The sequence below is a fragment of the Triticum dicoccoides genome, chromosome 2B (assembly GCF_002162155.2).
Source record: "Triticum dicoccoides isolate Atlit2015 ecotype Zavitan chromosome 2B, WEW_v2.0, whole genome shotgun sequence".
NCBI classification, from domain to species: domain Eukaryota; kingdom Viridiplantae; phylum Streptophyta; class Magnoliopsida; order Poales; family Poaceae; genus Triticum; species Triticum dicoccoides.
In genome coordinates, this window is record NC_041383.1 from 15,715,583 (window position 1) to 15,729,858 (window position 14,276).

Genomic DNA, 14,276 nt, shown 5'->3' on the forward strand with positions numbered 1-14,276 from the left:
GACACAGCCCCGTTAGTACCGGTTCGTGGCATGAACCGGTACTAAAGGTTCGCCACGAACCGGTGCTATTGATCGCCGCCACGAACCGGTGCTATTGTACACATTAGTGCCGGCTGAAATTCAAACCGGCACTATTGTGCTTCACGTTTGACCCTTTTTCTACTAATGTCTCTCTTCACTCTTGTGGGCTTGTGGCGGCAGGGCGTCGGCGGCGGCAGAGGTCAGCCTCCAACCTCACTCTCTTTTTTCCCTCGGACCTCTCGCATTTTCTGTATCGCGGCAGATCCGGCACGATGTGCACGAGTGCGGCTAGGGACGCGGCGGTGCGGTGGATTTAGGGTACCAGCAGTCCGGTGGATTTGGGGGCGCGGCGGTCTGGCGGATTTTGGGGGCGAGGATATGAGTGGAAGCAGGCGCGACGACCTGAAGGCTGCGTGCGCGCATGCGGACGGCGTGCTTGATGTGCATGCCGCCGTGCCTGCTTGCTGTGTGTGTGCTGCCGGCGTTGTGTTCCGGCGTGCGTGCTGGCTGTGTAGACGTAGTGTCCTTGCGTCTTTGTAGCTTGTAGCCTTGTACTGACCTGTTTCATCTCCATTGCACAAGCTTGACAGCAACAAAGGAGCAGCAATCTGCAATCGAAACCTATCCTTCGAGTCTCTATCTTTCTGGAGGCTCCCATGGCGCTGTGGACTGGGCTGAGTCAGGCGGCCACGGTGGCGCAGCTGGTCAGCGCGGACGTCGGCGGCCTCATCTCCATGATCATGCAGGCCGCTCTGACGGCCCGGCAGAACAGGTCCGAGTGCGAGCAGCTCGCGCGTGGGGCCCTCATGATCGCGCAGCTGCTGCGGCACGTGCAGGAGCGAGAGGTGGCGCAGCCGCTGGCCGGACTGGGCGATGCTCTCCGGAACGCCCACGAGCTCGTCGTGTCGTGCAAAGGGCGGAGCGCGGCATACCAGTTCGTCATGGCCAGCAGGACAGCCGAAAAGTTCAGGGAGGTGCGGAGCAAGATAGACTCCTACCTCATCCTCTTCCTGGTGATCAGCCACATTGGCATCACACGGCGCCTTGAACGAATCTACAACATCCTTGTCACAGATGACTCCACCAGAGGTCAACCATCGTCTCCACTTCCACAGCTGCAGGTATGCACATAAAAATTGAACAATCAGATGATGCAAAAATTGATTTGTATGTTCCGTATGGACGGTACTTGCTCACTGCTCATTTGTGGAGGCGAATCCTGTACGACCCGCTTGTGAGAGAGCACATCATGAGGGTGGCCCACCTGGCAGCCTCCCCATGCAGCCGGGTCGCACGTACGACTCGGTCGTATAGGATTATTTTGCCTCATTTGTGGTCTCCTTTTCAGGAGTCTACAGGGGTTCATCTGGTGAGTAGACTGATGGAGGTTCAGCTTACTCATCAGCCCGATCAGTTGTGTTGGAAGCTTACTAAATTTGGTGAATTCACAGCCAAGTCGATGTACATTGATGTCATCAACTCTAGTGTTATTGCTAGTTCCAAAAATGTCTGAAAAGATAAGGTTTCTCTGAAAATCAAAGTGTTTATGTGGTTGTACAAGTCGTTCTAACAAAAGATAATTTGATTAAGCGCAACTGGACAGGTTCTACTAGGTGTAGTCTCTGTGATCGGGATGAAACTATCAAGCATCTTTTCTTTGATGGCCCATTGGCGAGGGTGTTGTGGCGCTCGGTGCAAATTGCATTTAACATTGCTTCTCCGAATTCGGTCAGGTCGTTTTTTGGAACGTGGCTTGTTGGTATAGAGGCCGAAACAGCTAGACAAATTCGAGTAGAAGGATGTGCGTTGTTATGGGCAATTTGAAACTGCAGAAATGATTTGGCTTTTAATAAAACAACAACTATTCATTTTTTGCAGGTTTTATTCGGGGCTACTGCGCTAATTCGTATGTGGTCATTACTCACTCCGACGGAGGCCAGGGCGCGTTTGCACTGGTGGAAAAAGGGCCTTTGGTCGCGGTTCGCAACTGCCATTAGTCGCGGTTGCGCAACCGCGACCGAACGGGCGCGACTAAAGGCCCCACCCTTTAGTCGCGGTTCCTTAAGAACCGCGACTAAAGGCCCGTCCACGTGGGCGCCAGGTGGCCGTCGGGGCGGAGGACCTTTAGTCGCGGTTCTTCTGACCAACCGCGACTAAAGGCCGCCGCAGGTTTAGGGTTTTAGCCCTCCCCCCCCTTAAACCTGTTTTCTGTTTAATTTGTATTGTTTTATTTCTTTTGTGCTTTATTTTAATTTTGAAGGAGTTTCACATATTCTACGGTACTACATACATGCATATGAATGTACAATTTCAAACAAATTTGAAATTAGAACCAAAAAGAATTCAAGAGGAATATACAATATATATTCAATATCATCGGATGACCATATACAATTTTGAACAAGTTTCCATACATAATTTAATGCATATAAAGTTCTACGTCCTCGTAATGGTGTTCTCCTTTAGGATGGAGGACTTCCCTCCTGAACCATCCAGCTAGTTCCTCTTGAAGTGGTCGGAAGCGAGCTTCTGGACTAAGCATCATCCGGAGGTTATTCCTCTGAGCATTGGTATCACTCGGAACCCGCTCAGAGGTGTATCTCCGGATCATCTCACAGACATAGTATGCACATAGATTGGTCCCCGCTGGCTGAATATCCTCACCATTCTTAGCCTTTGCCCTTTTGAATTCTAGCACTTTTTTGAATTCACCGACCTTTGTATCTACGAACCGTCTCCAAACCCTACGAGGCAAAGAAAATTAAATGAACAAGAGAGTTATTAGTTACTTGATATTAGGAAATGAACGAAATAGGCCGATCGATATAGAGCGCAAATGAATGAAAATAATTACTTCTGCAGCATTCTTCTCATGTCGACCCAAAGCTTTGGATCCTTATTCAGAGAGTCGTGGACGAGACATTCTGAGGTGTCAACTTTAATTACTAGCAGAATCCAGTGGAACCTGCGGACACGATACATGCACAGTACGTCATGCATAACTCATCGATTAGCCGACCACATACCATGCATGGAGTAAACAAAAGAGAATGTGCTCAAGACAGAAACACTCACCCAAAATGGTAAGGAAATAGAATATCACTTTTGAGTTCCTGCTTTGTAAGAAACTGCCACAGGTCTGCCTCCATGTCGGCGGGGTGATGCTCCAACACATATCCATTAACGATGTGTGGGTCAATGAACCCAACATCATGGATGTTCCTTACTCTGCATTCCTTAATCTTCATTCTGCATGTATAATAGCAGACACAACAATATAGTTAGGACATATATATAGTGCAGGCAATATGAACGAGATGGGGTAGAAATAAATCACTTACAGAACGTAGCAACTGATGATAGATTTGTCGAGCTCGCGCAGATTGAAAAGCTGGAACAATTCACTCAGATGAATTTGTACATAGTAATGTTTGAAGTGATGCTCATATCTAACTTCCGCATAAATATATTCTTTGGCGTTTTTATTTTTTATGTAACCCTTGTACCATTTCAGCAGACCTTTCATTTGTGGAGGTAGATACTCTTCCTGCGCAGGCTCGACGAGAGGCCCATTCTTCACATATGTAATTACTACCTCCTTCACTGGCGCCTCATCAAGGCCTAACAGTTCACGAAGAGTAATACCTAAGTTGGCCGCTTGTTCTCTGGCACTCGTTACAGTCAATCCATGTGCTGCTGCAGCTGCTATGATATCGGGGTCATCCGGACCGGCGGCTTTCACTATAAGCGGGGCAATCGATTGTTTACTTTGTTCCCCGAGCTGGGCAACTCGTTTCCCGCTTTTTTTACTTTCTAATTCCGTTTTCTCGGCCTCCTCCAAGGCTTTGTTCTCCTGGTTCTCCGCCCGCTCTTTCTTCTCCTTCAACATGAGTGCCTGCCTACGAAGTTCACGTGCATAGTCGTCAGGCAGATTCTTCGCGGCTTGGGACGGTGTGCTCAAAAATGACTTAGCCCACTTCTTTTGCTCATCAGAAAATACTGGCTTGGGCTCGGGCTCTCTTTTCTTCTTGCAGTCCGCCTTCCATTTCTCATGATCAGCAGCCGCTGCCGCGGCAGTTTCCTCGGCACTACGTTCCCAAGGCCTTGTGGGGAGAGGCTTCAATGATGGCTCTGGTACCTTTGTGGTCTTAGGTACATAAGGGTCCGGGTTAATAATCCAGGACTGCTTCTGCTTCTTTGCCGGAGGTGGATTGGGGGGCGGCGTCTGATCACCCGCCGGACGAGGACTGGGGGGCGGCGTCTGATCACCCGCCGGACATTGTGGACTGGGGGGCGTCGGCTGACGTGACGGAGGTGTAGGTGAACCGCCACCACCGTAGGGGGGTGGACTTGTTGTCCTTGGCGCCTCGCCTGGAAACTTGATAAACTTTTTTTGCCATAGAATGAAATGGCGCTTGACATCTCCAAGTCTTTTCTCCCCTTCAGGTGTAGCAATGTCAATCTTCAGGTCCTCAAACCCTTGGACTATGTCCTCCACCGTGACACGAGCATAGCCATCTTGAATGGGGGTGTTGTGGTGGAGTGCTCCAGGTAAACATGGTAAAGCACTGCCGATGGCTACCTTCACGGACATGTTCCCGATAGGATAATACAGATGACATTCTTTCATCTCCTTTATATCGTCCACGGGGTAGCGAGGAGGCTCCGGTGCAGTAATTTCGACCACCAGAGGCTCCGGTGCAGTAATTTCGACCACCAGAGGCTCCGGTGCAGTAATTTCGATCGTCGGTGCATCTGCACCATCCGGTGGGGCCTCCGTGGAAGCCACACTGCTTCTTCGCTGCTGGCTTCTGAGATCCGCTAGATGATCTTCATGCTGCGCCCGAGCTGCATCTCGTTCGGCTACTAGTACACTCACGGTTTTCTTCATCACATCCATTTCCGATGCCAACCGCGCCACAACATCTGCTTCCCGATCCATCTTTCTCTTCCGGCTTCTGTAACCGTACGGGTCATCGTTCTGGGGGAACCCTATTTTCCACGGAATGTGCCCCATGCCTCGTACACGTCCTCCATGTTCAGGATTCCCGAGGGCTTTTGTCAGCGCGTCGTTCTCTCTGTTGAACTTGATCTTCCCCTCTTGAGCATCCCTCATTGCGTCAATAAGGGCTTGGGTGGGTTTAATTATTTTGCCCCGATAAACACAGTCCCCTGTCTCCGGGTTCAGCGTTCCCCCATGCCCGTACCACCAGCTTTTGGCCCTTGGGTCCCATCCCTCCGTACCTGGACGGATTCCTCGCGCCCTCAGCTCGTTCTCCATCTTCTCCCACCTAGGCTCCCAAAGGCGATACCCTCCTGGCCCCATAATATGATTGTACTCCTTCTTAGCCGCATTTTCCTTATTTTTTCGATATTTGAATGAACTGCTCCGATTTCTTTTGCTTCACAAATTCTGGCCAATCATGTTTCAGTTTCTCATATTGTCCTTTGAAATCCGGAGTCTTGTTCTGCTTGACAAAGTCATGGGCTAGATTTTGCTTGAATTTCCGGAATGCGTCGGCCATCTTATGAAGAGCGAACTGTTTGACTAGCCTCCTCCTCTCCTTGTTTTCCTCAATCTTGTTACCCTCCTCATCAAATTTGTTGTATTCCGGAGGTAGAACGAAATGTTCCATAAGCTTTTTGAAGCAATCTTTTTTTGTTCTCTTATCGACAAAAGTGAAACCAGCAATTCGTGCCTTCTTTGGCTTATTCCACTCCTGGACGGTGATCGAGACGTTGTCTCTAACAATGGCTCCGCATTGGTTGACAAACTTGGTGGCGTTCTTGCGGGGCTCTAGCGGCCTGCCGGTTGCACTGTCGACAACCTCGATGGTGCATGTTTCTCCTTGTTTCATCGTCTTGGTTGCGCCACGCTTTGACGACGTACTCGATTGTTTTGACGATCCGGCCGAGGGCTAAAATAAGAAAGAGAGTCGCGCGCGTTAGTCCACACATATTTATTCAAATCAGTTAGTTTGTATCACCAGAGGCTCAATGTATATATATATATATATACCTCAGCGCCGGAGGTGGTTGCTACTTCCATTTGAAGATCGTCGTTTATCGACGTTTGTTCGGCATCATCTTGCTGACGGCGCCCTTCATCTTCACCGTCAAGGTTCAGATAAGAAGAGATATCATCTTCTTCTTGTCCGGTCGGCACATATAGAATATCGCCGTTTATGATGCCGAACATATGTGCTTCACCGTCCGGATCATAGTTGTCCATAATCGGGTTAGCTCTATCGTCCGCCATTATGTCAGTCCTGAAAACATGTAGTAAAAACAAATTAATTAAGTGAAGAAGGGGGGCGGTGGCGGTGGCGGTGGCGAAAGGGCGGTGGCAAAAGGAGGGGGCGAGGAAGGGGTGGGAGAGGGTGTCGCGGTAGAGCGCGAGAGCAGTCTTATGGTTTCAGACCATGAGCTGCAGTCATTTGCTAGAGAACTTGAGTCATTTGCTAGAGAACTTGAGTGTGACGCCCGGATACATTAACCTCTGCTAATGGTACCACATCACCACGATTACTGTGGTTAATCTCGTGATGATTCAAGTCCCATTCGAATTTAAAAATTCAAAATCAAGTTAAAAAATTAAAAATTTCAAACATAAAAACTAAAATGTTCAAAGCGTGGCAAATAATCCCTTGATAATTGTCACGTTGAAAACCACATTTGTAAAGTATTTAAATGCGCTTTGGTGAATAAAACCGTGCCTTAAACAATAAATTAAATGCATTTTATAATTTATAAAATCTTAAACTTTTTTAATTAGGCATGAAACCTTTTGTGGCAGTGGTAAAACTAGTCACATTAAATTAGGTGCTTTTGTATGAATTTTGTAAAACAAAAATAAATGGGCATAAAGATAAAACACTAAAGCAAAATTACTAAAATAAAAAGTAAAGACAAAACAAAAGAACCCCCCCCGGCTCCCCATGGGCCTCGGCCCATCCCACCCAACCGGACAGCCCACCCTGGCTGGCCCACCTCGCCCCTGCTTATCCCCCACCCCTGGAACCCTAACCCCGTGCCGTCCTCTGCTCGTAGGAGAGCCATGGCGCCGCAGGCCTCCCCGCACCGCTGCCAGTTCCCTGCATCGCATGTGAGCATGCGTCCCTGCTCTATCCTCGTCCCTCACGTTCACCACTCCCCTGCACGCGCTCGATCGCCACGTCGGATGCGCGCCCTACCGTCCGGCTCTGCTTGCTGTTGCCGCTGCGTTGCTGCTGCTACCGCACAGCCTCCCGCACCCGGCCGCTGGCGCCGTACGTGGGCGAGAGGGGGCGGCGGGCGACGGCGGGCGGCGTCGAGGGCGAGGGCGACGGCGGGCGGCGTCGAGGGCGAGGGCGACGGCGGGAGGCGTCGAGGGCGAGGGCGACGGCGGCAGGCCTTCGGCGCGGCAGAGAATCGGAGAAGACGAGAAATGGAGGCGACGTGCCCTTGTATTTATAGCCCCCCCCCTTTAGTCGCGGTTGGGGAGGCGACCCGCGACTAAAGGGTACCTTTAGTCGCGGTTGGGGAGGCGACCCGCGACTAAAGGGTAACCTTTAGTCGCGGTTGTGGAGGAGACCCGCGACTAAAGGGCTTTTTTGGCGGGTTTTTGTTCCCGCGCGCAACGACCTTTAGTCGCGGTTGGGCAGGCCAACCGTGACTAAAGGTATTCTTAAAATACTTTTTCTTTTTCAAAATGTTAAAAATACAAATAATATATCGAAAAATTCAGAAAAATAAAACTAATTCAATTCAATATGTTAAAAAATACAAATAATATATCAAAAAATTCAGAAAAATAAAACTAATTCAATTCAAAATTCTAAAAATACAAATAATATATCAAAAAATTAAGAAAAATAAAACTAATTCAATTCAAAATGTTAAAAATACAAATAATATATCAAAAAATTCAGAAAAATAAAACTAATTCAATTCAATATGTTAAAAACACAAATAATATATCAAAAAATTCAGAAAAATAAAACTAATTCAATTCAATATGTTAAAAACACAAATAATATATCAAAAAATTAAGAAAAATAAAACTAATTCAATTCAAAATGTTAAAAATACAAATAATATATCAAAAAATTCAGAAAAATAAAACTAATTCAATTCAAAATTTTATACGCCTAGGCAGGAGTATGACTAAATCACTCCAAATTTCATGTATCATCAGTGGTATCTCGAATCATTCGAAAATGGACACCAAACACATCACGGGTAATATAATTCACATGATCCATTCAACAAAGTTTGGTACAATAAATTATTACACATCATTTCTTCCCTTGTGTCCCTGCTTGCTTACGATTGTGCCGTATCCATGGAGCATCCTCATCATTTAACTTAATGCTTGGGTCGGTGTTCACTTTGAAGGGCGGAATTTCAGCAAACATATTATAATCTTCTGACATGTCTGTCTTGTCCTCCACTCCCATGATGTTTCTTTTCCCTGAAAGAACAATGTGGCGCTTTGGATCATCGCATGATGTACTGATCATTTTCTTATCTTTCCGTTTCCTCGGTTTGCTACTCATGTCCTTCACATAGAAAACCTGAGCGACATCTTTCGCTAGGACGAATGGTTCGTCAAGGTAACCAAGATTGTTGAAATCCACCATTGTCATTCCGTATTGCTGGTCCACCTTTACCCCACCTACTGTTAGCTTGAACCATTTGCACTGGAACAAAGGGACCTTAAAGGAGGGTCCATAGTCAAGTTCCCATATCTCCTCTATGTAACCATAATATGTGACCTTTTGCCCATTCTCGGTTGCTGCATCAAAGCGGACACCACTGTTTTGGTTGGTGCTCTTTTTATCTTGGGCGATCGTGTAAAATGTATTCCCATTTATCTCGTACCCTTGGAAAGTCGTTATAGTCGAAGATGGTGTCTTGGCCAACATGTACAGCTGATCTACAACATCATTGTCATTCATTAAATGTTTTCTCAACCAACTGCCGAAAGTCTCCATGTGGGCCTTCCTAATCCAGGATTCAGGCTTCCCCGGGTTGTCCGAGCGTAAAATATTCTTGTGTTCCTCAAAGTACGGAGCCACCAAGGTGGAATTGGTCAGTACAGTGTGGTGTGCTTCAGTCAGAGAATGGCCGTCCATACATGTCGTTGATTTCCTTCCGATCGTGTCTTTTCCACTTAGTCTCCCCTCGTGCCGCGATCGAGGAAGACCAATCGGCTTAAGGTTAGGAACAAAGTCAACACAAAACTCAATTACCTCCTTATTTCCATAGCCCTTGGCGATGCTTCCTTCTGGCCTAGCATGGTTACGAACATATTTCTTTAATACTCCCATGAACCTCTCGAAGGGGAACATATTGTGTAGAAATACAGGACCGAGAATGAAAATCTCTTCGACTAGGTGAACCAAGAGGTGCGTCATAATATTGAAGAAGGATGGCGGGAACACCAACTCGAAACTGACAAGACATTGGATCACATCGTTCTGTAACCGTGGTAGATCTTCTGGATTGATTACCTTCTGAGAGATTGCATTGAGGAATGCACATAGCTTCACAATGGCTACTCGAACATTTTCCGGCAGGAGCCCCCTCAAAGCAATCGGAAGCAATTGCGTCATAATCACGTGGCAGTCGTGAGACTTCAGGTTTTGGAACTTTTTCTCCGCCATGTTTATTATTCCCTTTATATTAGACGAGAATCCAGACGGGACCTTCATACTGCTCAGGCATTCAAAAAAGATGACCTTCTCTTCTTTGGTCAGAGCGTAGCTGGCACGACCTTGAAACCATTCCGGATGCCGGTCATCAGGGTCTTTCAAACGTTGCTGGTCCTGCCGTGCTTCCTTTGTATCATTTGTCTTCCCATACACGCCCAAGAAGCTTAGGAGGTTCACGCAAATATTCTTCGTAACGTGCATCACGTCGATTGCAGAGTGGACTTCTAGGACTTTCCAATATTCTAGCTCCCAGAATATAGATTTCTTCTTCCACATGGCTGCGTGCCCGTCAGCTCCCTTCGGAACTGATTGTCCGCCAGGACCCTTTCCAAAGATGACTTTCAAATCCTTGACCATATCAAATACCTCAGCACCAGTGCGTTCCGCAGGCTTCGGCCGGTGATCTGCCTTGCCGTTGTAATGCTTGCCTTTCTTTCTTACTGGATGAATTTTCGGAAGAAATCGACGATGCCCAAGGTACACGTTCTTCTTACAATTTGGCAAATCTACACTTTCAGTCTCATGTAAGCAGTGCGTGCATGCATTGTATCCCTTATTTGACAGTCCCGAAAGGTTACTAAGAGCAGGCCAATCGTTGATGGTTACGAAAAGCAACGCTCGCAGGTTAAATTCCTCTTTTTTGTGCTCATCCCACACACGGACACCAGGTCTGCCCCACAGCTGTAAAAGTTCATCAACTAATGGCCTTAGGTACACATCGATGTCGTTGCCGGGTTGCTTCGGACCTTGGATGAGCACTGGCATCATAATGAACTTCCGCTTCATGCACAACCAAGGAGGAAGGTTGTAGATGCATAGAGTCACGGGCCAGGTGCTATGGCTGGAGCTCTGCTCGCCAAAAGGATTCATGCCATCTGTACTTAGAGCAAATCTTATGTTCCTTGCGTCAGCTGCAAAATCTTTAAACTCTCTGTCGATCTTTCTCCATTGCGTTCCATCTGCGGTGTGTCTCAACTCCCCGTCCGACTTACGGTCCTCTTCGTGCCATCGCAACAACTTGGCATGCTCTTTGTTCCTGAACAGACGTTTCAACCGTGGTATTATACGAGCATACCACATCACCTTGGCGGGAACCCTCTTCCTGGGTTTCCCGCCCTCAACATCGTCACCAGGGTCATCGCCTCTGATCTTATAACGCAATGCAGTGCATACCGGGCATTCATTCAAATTCTCGTATTCACCGCGGTAGAGGATGCAGTCGTTGATGCATGCATGTATCTTCAGAACCTCTAAACCTAGAGGGCAGACAACCTTCTTTGCTGCGTACGTACTGGCGGGCAACTCGTTATTCTTTGGAAACATATTCTTCAACATTTTCAGCAAGTTTTCAAATGCCGAGTCAGCTACACCTGCCTGTGCCTTCCATTTCAGCAAATCCAGTGTGCAACCCAGCTTTTTCAGACCATCATCGCATCCAGGGTACAACGACTTTCTGTGATCCTCTAACATGCGATCCAAATTCTCCCTCTCCTTTTCAGTTTCGCAGCGTCTCCGTGCATCAGCAATGGTCCGACCAAGATCATCAACGGTCTCATCACGTGCCTCTTCTTCACCTTCACCTTCACCTTCCCCTTCACCTTCCCCTTCACCTGCCCCTTCACCTTCCCCTTCACCTTCAGCATCCTCCATGAAAGTATCACCGAAATGAGCAAGATAGCTTTCATCGATGAGATCATCCCCTTCTTCATCTTCTTCCATTATAACCCCTCTTTCTCCATGCTTGGTCCAACAATTATAGCTTGGCATGAAACCGTGCCGAAGAAGGTGCAGGTGAACTTCTCTTGAGGAAGAGTAACCCTTCTGATTCTTACAGTCAACACATGGACAGATAACAAAACCCTTCTGCTTGTTCGCATTAGCCACTACGAGGAAATCTTTCAAACCCGTAGTGAACTCGCGGGAGAGTCGGTTACCGTACATCCATTGCCGATTCATCTGCATTATTATAATATAAAATATATAATTAACCATCATGCATTTGTTAAAGTAACTAGCTATAAACAATAGAAATTAAACAATGAACAACACACATGCATATTTTATCAATGACACACATGCATGAAAGGTTCAAGTTGCTAACCGCGATCGAGGAGGAAAAAATAAATGAGGAACCTCAAGTGTGGCTCCAACACTTCATATCATGTTTGTTTCACCCTCTTGGGGCATTTCATCAAACACCTTGTGTGCATAAGAGGAACCAAAAGCAAACCTACACCCCCTTGTGAAGCTTGTGAAGAGAAGTGGCACCAAATGGCTAAGTGAGCGTGCTGAACTGGTATATATAGGGGAGGAGCTTTAGTCGCGGTTGGCCTGGCCAACCGCGACTAAAGGCCTTTGGGCACCTTTAGTCGCGGTTGGCCTGGCCAACCGCGACTAAATCCCCTCACGTGCACCAGCTGGCCACCGAGCGCCCTGGGCCCAGGCCTTTGGTCGCGGTTCGTCTGCCGAACCGCGACTAAAGACTTCATTAGTCGCGGTTCCTACAGTTTCGCGACTAATGGGGCTGGACGGAAGCCTCTTTTTCTACCAGTGTTGGTTACTGGATCTGTCCGGTGGGAGATGGTAGCGCGGGATATTTTAAACCAGTTTGGATGACAGTCATGTAATAGGATATGCGATTAGTTTACCTATCTCTCTTTATTATGCCAGCCAGTTGTGGCTTTTGGGCCTTGTTTTATTTTGCTAGCTCTTTGTGAGCCAGCCTCCTTTCTTGCAGCACATTGCAAGACCTTATTAAACTACTTTATTTATTTATAAATATGGCCGTATGCATCGCTCTGATGCAGAGGCCGATGAGTCCCCCTTTTTCGAAAAAAAGGAGTCTACAGGGGTGGCAAGCAAGGGGTACTGCCACTTGGAACCCAAGAATTCACATTGGCGGAGATCCTGGCTGCCACCAATAACTTTGCCCCTGAAAGGAATTCCCCCCTGAAACTAAGGTTGGTCACGACAGCTTTGGAATGGTGTACAGGGGCAGGCTTCACGATGGGCAAAAGGTGGCCATCAAGTGCTTTGACGTGCTGTGTTGGCAGTCACAGTTGCGGTCACAATCAGATAAGGAGTTCCGCACGGAGCTCGACCTACTATCACGGCTCCGACACAAACACATCGTCCACCTCCTTGGATCGTGTGTGACTTTGAGCAAGGATAAGCACCAGTTAACCATCCCGCAAAAGGGAAAAAAGGTCTGCTAACAAGGAGGAGAAAGGAGCCGAAAGAGCCAAAAGAACCTGAGGGGCTGATCGTTTACGAGTACATGGAGAACGGCACGCTCTTCGACCACCTGCACACCGACGAGGGCTCCTCCAAACTGTCGCCGGTGACGATGTCCTGGAAGATGCGCATCAACTCGCTCCTCGATGTGTCACACGCCATCGAGCACCTGCACTGTCATGCCAACCCGCCGATCATCCACCGTGATACCAAGTCGGCTAACATCCTTTTCGACGAGAGCTGGGTGCCGCATTTGTTAGACTTTGGATTGTCGGTCACCTGGGACATGCGGAGTGAGGAGTCGTCTTGGGGCATCCGAGTTAGGACTTGGGGTTGGAGGTCCCCCTTGCAGGCACAATGGGGTACATCGACCTTGAGTATGCCCACACAGGTCGTGTGAAGTCAGTGAGCGATGTGTACGGCCTGGGTGTGTTGATGGTCGAGGTTCTGATAGGGAAAAGGGTGTTTTCCCAAGCAGAGGAGGAGATGAATAGAGATCTGGCATCCTTTGCACTACCGATGATTGAGGCCGGTAATATTGAGGGGATGTTGGATAGGCGACCTGTACCGTAGCCAACGCCATGGCAGCTGCACGCATTGAAGCACATGGCGCAGATTCCAGGATGTTGCGTGAAGTTTGCCGGGAAGGACCGGCCCACCTTATCAGGCATCGTTGCCAACCTCGAGAAGGCGTGCGAGTTGATCTGCAGAGATGAGCCAGATTCAGTTGACAAGTGTGGTTTGTGTCCCTTCCTTGAAAAGGTTGACGACTCACGGGACTCTCCACATGCCAGGAACGTGCCATCAGCATGCTACTATTCTGATCTGATACACTACAGACTAACTGAATTTTGTTCACATTAATGAATTCGGTCATGTCCATCCACTGATGAAAGGGGCTCACTGCTCATTTTGTGGTCTCTTCCTTAATTAGGAACCTGAGGTGTTGGAGGATGGGCCTTGACACGAATCGTCCAAGGTGCATTATACCGTGGCAGGCTTCACGGCCGGCGACGAGTGGCCGTCAATCACCTTAACCACCCGAGGAGCATCATGTTACCATGCGTAGGTAATCTCCTGGTTCTGGTGATCTGCAGGCTTAAGACAGAGCATGGGATGGACTCATGCTATTATGTATAGTTTGCTTCTACACCACCAACCCTGCTTTTCCTTTTTGAAGCCCAGAATTGTTGTACGGTATTTTCATACAGTAATTAAACAAAGTTCATCTGTACAAATGAAGCAAAATACAAGAAAGGTTTATCCAATACCATCCCTAGGTAACATAGAAATCAGAGTAAGAGATGATAATAAAGTTGGTAGTAT

General features: G+C 47.8%; 1 pseudogene; it reads left to right on the top strand.

The window, feature by feature from the left end:
- Window positions 1-677: 677 nt before the first annotated feature.
- Window positions 678-13,814, top strand: LOC119360232 (annotated as a pseudogene).
- Window positions 13,815-14,276: the final 462 nt, after the last annotated feature.